Raw genomic sequence first — 11,583 nt, 5'->3', positions numbered from 1 at the left:
TGCTTTGAAAAGGAAAACAAACAAAAAATTTTTTGGCAGCACTTGAGACTGAACCAGGGGCCCTCCACTCCTGAGCCATATCCCTAACCCTTTTTATATTTTATTTAGAGACAGGGCCTTACTAAATTGCTGAGGCTGGCTTTGAACTTGTGATCCTCCTGCCTCAGCCTCCCAAGCTGCTGAGATCACAGGTGCGTGTCAACACACCTGCCACTTTGAAAATTTATAGAGCTATTCACTATTTGCACTCTTTCTTGCATGCATGGTGAATAACACATACACACACACAACAAACAAAAACCCACAATGAAACCAAATTTTAGTATCTTTTCCAGAGACAATTAGAGATTTTTATTCCTTTGCCCTTTATCTTCTGTAAACCAGCAAGTCGTAACACTGGGAAAGAATGAGTTGTTTTTTTTTTTTTTTTAGTATTTTTATTTTTTAGTTCTCGGCGGACACAACATCTTTGTTTGTATGTGGTGCTGAGGATCGAACCCGGGCCGCACGCATGCCAGGCGAGCGCGCTACCGCTTGAGCCACATCCCCAGCCCGTTTTTTTTTTTTTAATATTTATTTTTTTTAGTTGTACTTGGACACAATACCTTTATTTACTTATTTTTATGTGGTGCTGAGGATCGAACCCAGGGCCTCGCACGTGCTAGGTGAGTACTCTACCACTGAGCCACAACCCCAACCCCTTAGTTTTTAATTCTCTATTGTTGAATGAGGGGTTTCATTTATTTTTTTATTTTTATTATTTTTTTAAATATTTATTTGTTAGTTTTCGGCGGACACAACATCTTTGTTTGTATGTGGTGCTGAGGATTGAACCCGGGACGCACGCACGCCGGGCGAGCACGCTACCGCTTGAGCCACATCCCCAGCCTGGGTTTCATTTATTTTAGTTAATGTTTTAGAACTGTTGTTCTAAAATCTACAAAATTACCTGCATCTGTTTTAATTGATAATTGATGACTTAGGACTCTTCTCAGTATGATTATTTCAATTTGCTCTGAGATTCTTGTTTAACAGAGAAATACTTACTGGACACAGTGGCACTCATCTCTCATCCTAGCAACTCAGGAGGCTGAGGCCGGAGGATCCCAAGTTCAAGGCCAGCCTCAGCAACTTAGTGAGGCCCTAAGCAACTTATTGAGACCCTGCCTCAAAATAAAACATAAAAAAGGCTGGGGATGTGGTTCCGTGGTTCAGCACCCCTGGGTTCAATCCCCAGTACCTAAATAAATAAATAAATAAAGGCTGGGGATGTGGCTCAGTGCTAAAGCACCCAGTTTCAAAACCCCCAGTACCCTGAAGAGATCAGAATATGCTTCCCCCAAATATGCCAGTTTGGCCTGGGGATTAGCTTGAGCTGAAGGCAACCAAAGAAAAGCAAACACAGAGAAAGCTCTCTGCCTGACCTCTATCCGCCCTGAAGCAGGACATAAATTTATGAACATGTCTGCTCCCCTCCCCCACCAAGAAGGACAAAGGTTTGTCACCAGATGTGACTTTAGGCCCTTATCAGCCTGGAGAGAGAGCAAGAGGTATCCACATAAGTTGTGTGAACTAACCTTTATCTGCCCTCGGGTTCCCATGTATTTGCCTTCCCATAATTTGCTGCCCCAAGAGGCTCAAAGTCCTTTTCCTGTCACATTTCTGAAAATTTATTTGCTTAGTTTTATTCTTTCTTTCTTTCTGTGAAATATGCTATACAAGGCAGAGTTCTAAGTAACCTCTTTGAGGGTCACTCTTTCCTGGAGTTTTCTCCTATGCAATATGAAATATACATGTTAATAAACTTGCTTTTCTCTTTATTAATTTGTCTTTTGTTACCGTGGGGTCCCAGCGAAGAACTCAGGAAGGCAGAGGGACCATTATTTTTTCCTCTCTACAATATCACTACTACGCAAAGTGATGCATAGCTTCAGCATAATCTCTATCAAAATCCCAGTGATTGCCGCACATGCCTATAATCCTGGCAGCTTGGGAGGCTGAGGCAGGAGGATTGGATCGTGAGTTCGAAGCCAGCCTCAGCAACTTAGTGAGGCCCTAAGCAACTTGGAGAGACCCTGTCTCTAAATAAAATGTAAAAAAGGGCTGGGGATGTGGCTCAGTGGTTAATTACCCCTGGATTCAATCTCCAGTACCAAAAAAATAAAACATAAAAAAATCCCAATGGTGGGGCTAGAGCTGTAGCTCAGTGCTAGCGTGACCCTGAGTTCAATAACAGTCCCACACACAAAATAAAAATGCAAAAAATATTTGCAAATCATATTTCTGGTAAGAATGTATAAAGTGCAAAAAGTCTCTGAGAGAAAGGGAACTCGATTTTCAAAATGGACAAAGAATTTGATGGACATTTCCCCAAAGATATACAATAACCAATAAGCACAGAAAAAGATGTCCCACACCATTAGTCCCCAGGAGAAGGCAAGTCAAAACCTGCACCTACATGAGACCTATCCCCTTCACCCTGTGTGAGACAGCTACCATTTCAGAAAGAAAACAAAACACACAAGGGAAAGTGACCCGTGTGTCAAGGATGTGGGACTCGAGCCCTGGTGACAATGTGAAACATTGCAGTGCTACTCAAAAGCCTGGTGGTTCCCCAAAAAGGTAAATACAGAATTACCACGGAACTCGATAATTCTACACTTAGGTCACATCCAAAAGAAATGACCACAGGGATTCTGCTGCTCGTGTGTCAACTTTCTTTTTTTTTTTTTAAATTATTATTGTCCTAACAATCTTATAAACAAGACTTTCCTTAGCCGACTATTATAGTGAATGTTTGAGCCAAGATTTAAACCAAGTCTTTTTTTTTAAGAGGGAGATATTTTTTTTAATAAAGACTTTTTTTTTTTAAAAGAGAGAGTGAGAGAGAGAATTTTAATATTTATTTTTTATTTTTTGGCGGACACAACATCTTTGTATGTGGCGCTGAGGATCGAACCCAGGCCGCGCATGCCAGGTGAGCGCCCTACCGCTTGAGCCACATCCCTAGCCCCTTGTGTGTCAACTTTCAAAGCCGCATGGTTCACAACAGGCAAGAGACAGAAACACCTGAAGGGTCTGTCCAGGGATGAATGGGAACTAGATCCAGCATATACACCCGATGGAATATTAGTCACCCCTATAAAGGAATGACATTCTGCCGCACACTAAAACATATGGCATTACAAACATTAAACTAGCTGGGATAGTGACTCACACCATAGTCCTAGCAACTCTGGAAGCTGAGGCAGGAGGATCACAAGTTCCAGGCTAGCTTGGGCAACTTAGTGAGACCCTGTCTCAGAAGAAAAACTGAAAAGGGTTGGAGATACAGCTCAGTGGTAGAGTGCATCTGGTGAGATGGTGCACACCTGTAATCCCAAAGGCTTAGGAGGTTGAGGCAGGAGGATCTAGAGTTCAAAGCCAGCCTCAGCAAAAGTGAGGTGCTAAGTAACTCAGTGAGACCCTGTTCTCTAAATACAATAGAAAATAGGGCTGGGGATGTGGTTCAGTGGTCCAGTGCCCCTGAATCCAATCCCTGGTACCCCCAAAAAACAAAACAAAACAAAAAAAAACAAAGAAAAGGAAAATTTCTTTCCCATGTAAAAGGCTTACACAGGAGAATAAGGAAAAAAAGCCAAGACTTAATTGTGAAAATGCAAAAGACGTGAATGTTGTTTGCAGAAACAGAAATGCAAGTTGCTAATAGAAATATGGAAAGGTGCTCAGCCTGGCTGTGATTCCTGTGCCCTCAGCACAGCCTGAAGTTGCTCTCCACCAGGAGGGCAGGGATGGGGCGTGTCCCTACCCTGTCCAGGGCAAACATACAGTCTGGGTGCATAAAGGTGCATCTCTGCGGGCAAATTGGCAGTGTGCGTCAAAGTTTCCACTACCAAAAAAATAATAAACACAAGTGGGGCGGGTGATCTATACCTTTGATCTTTTAAAGTGATAATTTTGCTGCTAAGAATTTGCTTTAGCCAGGCCTGGTGGCTCAGGCCTGTAATTCCCGTGACTTCAGGGGCTGAGGTAGGAGGCTCACAAGTTCAAGGCCAGTCCCTGCAATTTATTGAGGGCCTAAGCAACTTGGCAAGACTCTGTCTCAAAAGAAAAAGTATACAAAAGGCTGGGGATGTGGCTCAGTGATTAAGTGACCCTGGCTTCAATTCCTGGTGTATGTGTGTGTGTGTGTGTGTGTATTTGAATAATATGGTTTTATCACTGTCACATCTGCAATTTAATCTTGGCCCCTTATCTCTATACTTCTTGTGTCATCTTATCCCATCCATTGGAGGAGTATATAGAGTGTCAGATTCCCTTATCAGGTCTGCTTGGATGGGATGTAGTCTCCATTTGTCTTGGTGACATTCAGGCTTTAGGGGCCGGGTGTAGCTCCGGTAGAGCTCTTGCCTAGTGTGTAAGGCCCCCAGTGCCATCCTGAGCAGCACCAAGGAAAACAACAACAACAACAAACCCAACCCTCCAGGCCGTGCATGCCCAGGGGTAGATCAGGGACTGGTGTTGCCCTCAGTCTCTCAGGTGAAGTCACTTAGCCTCTCCCTGCCCTGCAGCCTGGGGGCTGGTTTCCAGCAGTTCCCAAGGTGGTCAGCCAGGCCAGGAGCATTCCCCTGTGGTCCTGCCAGGTGGGGTCCCCTTCCTCCCTGTGTGAACTCCACAGTGTGAACCCCAAGGCCAGGTCCCTCCCCAGGGTGGCTGATACAATACTTTCTCAGTCCCTGAAAAACAATGGCGACCGTTCTAAACAAAGCCCAGGGCTAATTGCACTGGAGTACAACATGGTGCTTATTGTCTCCCTCCCCCTCCCCCCCATCCCTTGTTTAAGAAGTCCCTTTTTTTTTTAACCTGAAAACTTTCCCCATGTATCTACCTTATGAATAATAAACACAAGCAGGGCTCCTGCTATATATCTTTGATCCCAGGGACTCCAGAAGCTGAGACTGGAGGATCCCAAGTTCAAGGCCAGCCTGGGCAATGAGCAAGATTGTGTCCAAATAAATCAAAAGTGCTGGGGATGCTGGCTTAGTGGGAGAGCACCCCTGGCTTCAATTCCCAGTCCTGCAATTAATAAATCACAAATAATAAATAAGATAATACAAATATTAATAAACACAAGGTTAAAGGGGTTTAAAAAGGTTGCTATGGAGCCAGGGACAAGTGGTACATGTCTATAATCCCAGCAACCTGGGAGGCTGAGGCAGGAGGATCATAAGTTTGAGGCCAGCCTCAGCAATTTAGCCATGTCGTAAACAACTTAGGGAGACCCTGAGTCAAAAAAATAAAATAAAAAGAACTATGGTAGAGCACCCCTGGTTCAATTCCCTGTACCAAATAAATGAGTAAATAAAATCAAGATGAAAAGGTTGCTATGATTCACTAGAAAAAGAGGAAAGGTTTAATAAATAACAAAGGTAAAGAATTAAGAAGCCGGTGAGGAGGGTAAAGGGAAAGAGAATCAACAAACTGGACACTAAGAGGAGGAGGAGGAATGCGGATATTTGTTCAGTTCTCAACCAAGATTTTCCTTCTCTTGATCTTAGGAATGATATCTTGCAAGAGTAGAGGTCAAGTGTTTTATTTGGAAAGTTTTTCTTGACTCCATTTTTCTAATCTTTGAAAATGAAAATGTTTCCCTGGAAGAACACCTTGCAATGTTCTTGACCGAGGCAGCCTCCGAAAAGATGGGCTGCTGGGATTCCTTATTCCTCGTTGACCAGCAGCATTCTTGATCAGATGATGTAACAAGTCCAACTTTCACCCATGATAAGTATCAGTCTGTGAACGGAAATTCTTGGAGAGAAGCTGTATCTGTGCTGAGGATCTCTGCAGACTCACTTTGATCTTGGATGACTAGGACATCTCAACTTCAGAGCCAAGGAATGCTGTGGGTCAAGAACCAAACTTATCTGGGGCTATCTTAGCCCTTTAGGAACCAATTACCTTAACTTGTATCTGGCCTGACATTCTCCTGGCTAACAGATAAAATTCTGGGGATGTGTCTCTCAGCTTAGCAGAACTCTAGCCTCCACCACCTGAAGCCAAGAGTGCTGGGTACCTGAACCCTCCAGAAGAGGTGCCCCTGCCTAGCTGTGGCCCCAATCTGATGCTCCCACCGGTGGAACTGGTAACGTATTCATTGAGCCTTTTTTTGGTTCTGTGACTGTGAAAGCTCATGTGACTTCTTCCACAGTGGAGCATGCCATTCAGGGTAACCTGATGGATTTGTGTTCCTGGGTCTTTCATATTTGGCTCAGGATAAACAATTATCTTTCTTCCATCCTTTCTTTTTGCTACTGGGGATTGAACCCAGAGGTACTTTACCACTTTTTTAAAAAAAATTTGAGACAGGGCTTTGCTAAGTTGCTGAGAGTCTCACTGAATTGCTGGAGTCCCTGGGACTACAGGCATGGGCCATCATACTGGGCTTCACAATAAGCTCTTTTCTTATTTCCTTAAAGCAGAGTTGCTATTCTCTAGTGACAAAAGAATCATGAGCATTTTATTCATAATTTATGTATTTACTGATACGGGGTATTGAATTCAGGGGTGCTTAACTGCTAAGACATATCCCCAGCCTTTTTTGGGGGGCAGGTACCAGGGATTGAACTCAGGGGCACTCCACCACTGAGCCATATCCCCAGCCCTATTTTGTGTTTTATTTACAGACAAGGTCTCACTGAGTTGCTTAGCACCTTGCAGTTGCTTAGGCTGGCTTTGAACTCTTGATCCTCCTGTCTCAGCCTCCCAAGCTGCTGGGATTACAGGCGTGCACCATCGTGCCCGACTTCATATCATATTTTAAAATGATGTTTCAAATGTTGAATAGTATTATCTATTATCCCCATAACACTTAATTGGGACTGAGGGAGTAGCTCAGTGGTACAGTGTTAGCCTAGCATATGGGAGGCCTAGGGTGGGATCCCCAGATCTCAAAAAAGAGGTTTTGTTTTTGTTTTTGTTTTTTGCACAGTCTAATATATATGACAGAGTCACAGAAAATTTATTAAGTTAGGGTCCAAATGAGTGTCTTTAAAAAAGTCCAAGCGCAATATAATTCTACCAACTAAGCTTCACAAAGTGGTGCAGGCGCAGGCACTTGGGGTTTCCTACCCCGGCTCTCATGGTCACTTGCTATTTGAAAGCAGTGACCAAGGCCAGAATCTGAGTCTCTGAAGATGCCTGTGAGCTGGTGGAAGAGGTCACATTTGGACCACCTCTGATTCAGCCACAGTCTGTTCGGCTTGGGGCTGCCTCACACAGCACAGAAGATTAGAGATGTCACATCATATGGACACTTCCCTGCAGGACTGCACACATCAGGCTAAACTTCAGAAAAAGAGACTAGCAGGCGGGTGCGGTGATACACACCTGTAATCCCAGCGGCTCAGGGGGCAAAACCAGCTTCAGCAAAAGCAAGGTGCTAAGCAACTCAGGGAGACCCTGTGTCTCAATAAAATACATGATAGGGCTGGGGATGGGGCTCAGTGGCCCTGAATTCAATCCCTGGTACAAAGGTTGGGCTGGGTGGGGCTCAGTGGTGGCGCCTGCCCACTGTGTGTTCAGCTGGGGGTTTGCTCCCCAGCACCTTCCCTGCTTTTCCTGCCCTCTCAGTTGGGTGTACCTGTGTTAGTACCTGTATCCTGCTGACTCTAGTGTTCAAGGAAGACTCAGTATCACATCATTCCTAGACAAAAATCAACTATAATTTTTCATCTGTTGTTCAAACCAAAACACAGCAATCTGATTCTAGTTTGGAAAAAACCTGGCTGTACAGAGGGATGTTTTCCAGAGTAGCTTATAGAATGGCCCCAAGAATGTGGCACTTGAACGAGTGAGGTGAGGGAGACACGGTCAAGGAGCAGCTACAGTGTTCCGGCAACTGTCCTGGGGAGCCGGGCCTTAGTGAAGGCTGAAGAACCCTGGAATTGATGATTGTGCAACATGACTTTGAAGGTTACAAGCTTCAGTGGCAGAGCTCTGAGAAGAAGACATCGTCTCTACAAAGTCAACGTTCATTGACACAAAAGGACACTTTTTTCATTATAAGTGATTTAAACCTTGCTAATGTTGATTTAACAGTTTTTGGAATGGCTTCAACCTTAAAGAAGTTGGAAGCCAAGAGGGGTGGTGTGAACCTGTAATCTCAGAGACACGGGAGGTTGGGGAAGGGGAATTGCAAGTTCCAGACCAGCCTCAGCAACTTAGGGAGACCCTCAGCAACTCAGTGAGATCTTGTCTCAAAATTAAAAAGAGCTGGGGGGTTGGGGATATAGCTTAGTTGGTAGAGTGCTTGCCTCACAGGCACAAGGCCTTGGGTTCAATCCCCAGCAACCCCCTCAAAAAAAAGGACTGGGGACGGGACGTGGCTCAGTGATAAAGTGCCTCTAGATTCAATCCCCAGTACCAAAAAATACATAAATAAACTGCATAAATAAAGAAGAAGTTGGAGCTGTTTATGAAGACACAGCAAAATTCCACTCTGAACAGTTAAGCAAAGTAATTCATGGAAGAAAGAGACTATCTTCCAAGCAAGTTTTCATGACAAAGGTCATCTTAACTAAATGGACTTCTGACTTACTAACTTTCCACACACTCCCAAATGCTACTCTGTAACTTCATCATCTCCTGTGAACTCTCCTTTCACTTGACCTCAACCTGAAGGCACCAATCCAGAAATGATCCTCTCTGTAAAATATACACACTGACATCCGAAAGGGCTGAATGTTTGCATCTAGTAAGCTGGGTGCTCTAACAAATGGAGCTGTGGGCCTCTCAAAAGTTATGTTTTTCCTAGATATGTGAGCTAGTACAGTAGCTGCTCCCTTTTTGGAGGCTCCCTTAAACTGTGCATGGTTTTGAGTAGCTTAAATACTGTCTAGTTCCAACACACCCTGACATAACCGTGTCTTTGTTCAGTGTATCCCCTTGTATATGCTACCTGCCCTCTGGTGGAGCAGTTGTCTCAGTTATCAGATCTTTTGTTGGAGTCATGGTTTCTCAATAGGCACATTCAAGTAACTCTTATTTCACCTTTTTTTTCCCCTTCAGTACTGAGGATTAAGTACTTTTGTATAGGGCTTTGAGCTTGTTAGGCAAGCTCTGTACTATTGAGCTATATACATTCCCAGCGTTTTTCCTTTTATTTTGGGACAGGGACATTTTTGTGTGTGTTTGTGTTTTGTTGGGGGGGGGGTTACCAGGGATTGAATTCAGGGGTGCTCCACCACTGGGTCACGTCCCCAGCCCATTTATGCATTTTATTTAGAGACAGGGTCTCACTGAGTCGCTTAGTGCTTCCCATTGCTAAGGCTGCCTTAGAACTTGTGATCCTCGTCTCAGCCTCCCCAGTTGCTGGGATTACAGGCCTGAGCCATTGCGCTGGGCTGGGACAGGGTCTCTCTAAGAGGCCAAGCTTGCCCTTGAACTTGCAATCTTCCTATCTCAGTCACCCAAGTGGTTGGAATTACAGAGGTAAGCCAATGCACCAGGCCTTATTTTACTTTTAACAATGGCGCCCAAGCCCAAGAGCACCCGGGCCGGCAATGTGGATGCACCCAAGAGGAGCCGCGAAGTGCTGCCGCTGAGCGAAAAGGTGAAGGTTCTTGGTCAGGAAGGAGCAGAAGTCCTATGCCGAGGTGGCCAAGATCTTCAGTAAGAATGAATCCTCCATCCGGGAAATCGTGAAGAAGGAGAAGGAGATCCGGGCCAGCTTCGCTATGGCCCCCCAGAACGCCAAAGTAACGGCCACCGTGCGGGACAAGTGCTTGGTGAAGATGGAGAAGGCGCTGAGCCTGTGGGTGGAGGACATGAGCAGCCGGCGCGTGGCTGTGGACGGCAGCGCCCTGCGCCAGAAGGCGCTGAGCCTGTACCAGGACCTGAGCCAGGCGTCCTCCGAGAGGCGCGACGGCGGGCCCGAGAGGAGGCCGTTCACGGCCAGCAAGGGGTGGCTGCACAGGTTCAGGAACAGGTTCGGACTGAAAGGCCCAAAGGGTGTGTCTGCCCAGGAGCAAGCTGCTGGCCCATTCCCCGCAGAGGGGGAAAAGTTGTTAAGGATAGAGGATGCCACCCAAAGCCAGTCTCCCGCTGTGATGAGAGCAAGCAGAAGGGTGAGTACAGTGCCCCAGGTGTGCTGAGAGGAGAGGCCGGTCCACGTGGCTGCTTGCTGTGGACTGTCCGCGTTAGCCTCCTGCTGTGCCCAGTTCCTGCCTCACAGTAGGTATGCTGAGTAGGAGGAAACAGGGGGGCTTGGTACCCGGGGAAGACAGATGCAGGCCTCTCTGGGGGTCCTGGCTCACACCCCTGTTGATAAGGGCCGACTCTTGTAATGCAAATATGGGATTGAACTAAATATGACAGAATGCATGTGAAGTCTGAGTGCAAAAGTAAAGTTCTTTTTATGAAAACTTGTCGAAAGGCTCCGAATGGAGTAACAAAATTTTACTCACGAATGAATTAGGCAAGGTCAAAATGACTGTGATTGCGGGGGCGGGGGTCGTAAGCATGTAGATAGCCTCTGCTATCCCAGGGATCTTTAAATTCTTCATATTTCAAAGAAATCTAACATGGAGATCCAGAGGTGGCTTCCTGGGTGCGGTCCATGCAAGAGTGGAAAAGGGAACGGCAATCCGCGGACCCAGATCCAAAGGCAGGGTTTGGACCGACATCAAAAGACTGGCTGCTCGGAAAGTTTTCCAGAGAGCCAGCGACAAAGAGGCTGGGAGGCTGGCCGGAGCCTCTGGTCGCCCCCTACCGAGGAGCGGGCTGGAGGGCGGCGGGCGCGTGGGGGGCGCGGAAACACCCTGAGAATCGCTGCATCTAGCGCTGTCCGCGACCGTCTAGTCTTCCAACTCGAGCCAGTTTGTTGTTTAACTTTGGAGTGTAACTTGGGTGAACAGTAAGATCTCACATTTTGAAAATATGCTGAATTCAGAAAAATTGAGAAACAAAAAATAATGGGGAGTGGGGCGTGGAGCATGAGATTTGAGTTAATTTGCTTTGCTGCTGACCGAACAAACGGGGCCCCAGAGTCTGGCTTTTCGACTTTCCTTCCAAACGCTGAGCTAGGCAGAGGAAAGGGCTGGGGAGGGGGCAGCTAGAAACTCGAACAGTGTCTTCCCCTCGCCTGCCCCAAGTCGGGGCAAGTCATTCCTAGCCGCCTTTGAGGCAAGTTTTGAAAAACGCTAACAGGAATCCTTTGTGTCCCGGAGGGTGGTGCAGGGCGGAGGAGCTCCCTTGGCGGAGCGGAGAGGGCGCAGGCCATCCCGGGGCTCCCCGGCCTATTCTGCGTGCCGGGCTTGCAATCTGCAGGGAATCGCAGTGCAAGGATGAGGTTGGAGCCTTGCTCGGCCGCGGAGGACGGTTGGGGCGCGGCTGAGCGGACGCCTGGGCCACCGCGGGTCTGCATTTCTGTTCCTTCGCCCTAGCTCCCCTCCCCCACCCGGGCGGCCGCGCAGGCCCCAGGTGCAGCCATGTTCTTGCTCCCACCACCCGCGCCTCCATTGACAGCCCTTGCTGGAGAGGGCCGGGCACCGCGGCGCTCGCCTCGTCCTCGGGTTCGGGGCTCCC

At 46.8% G+C, this 11,583-nt stretch overlaps 1 protein-coding gene across 1 annotated transcript in view; it reads left to right on the top strand.

Annotated features, from left to right (window-relative positions):
• Positions 1–5,675: 5,675 nt before the first annotated feature.
• Positions 5,676–11,583, top strand: part of Gtf2i (general transcription factor IIi) — a 96,432-nt gene continuing 90,524 nt past the window's right edge. The window contains exon 1 of the mRNA XM_048789899.1: positions 5,676–6,142. The gene's annotated coding sequence lies outside the window, so the exon portion shown is untranslated. The remainder of the gene's footprint in view (positions 6,143–11,583) is intronic.

Source organism: Marmota marmota, unplaced genomic scaffold (genome assembly GCF_001458135.2).
Source record: "Marmota marmota marmota unplaced genomic scaffold, marMar, whole genome shotgun sequence".
Taxonomy (NCBI): Eukaryota; Metazoa; Chordata; class Mammalia; order Rodentia; family Sciuridae; genus Marmota; species Marmota marmota.
Note: the sequence above shows the minus strand (reverse complement) of the source record. Positions and strands in the feature narration are given on the sequence as shown.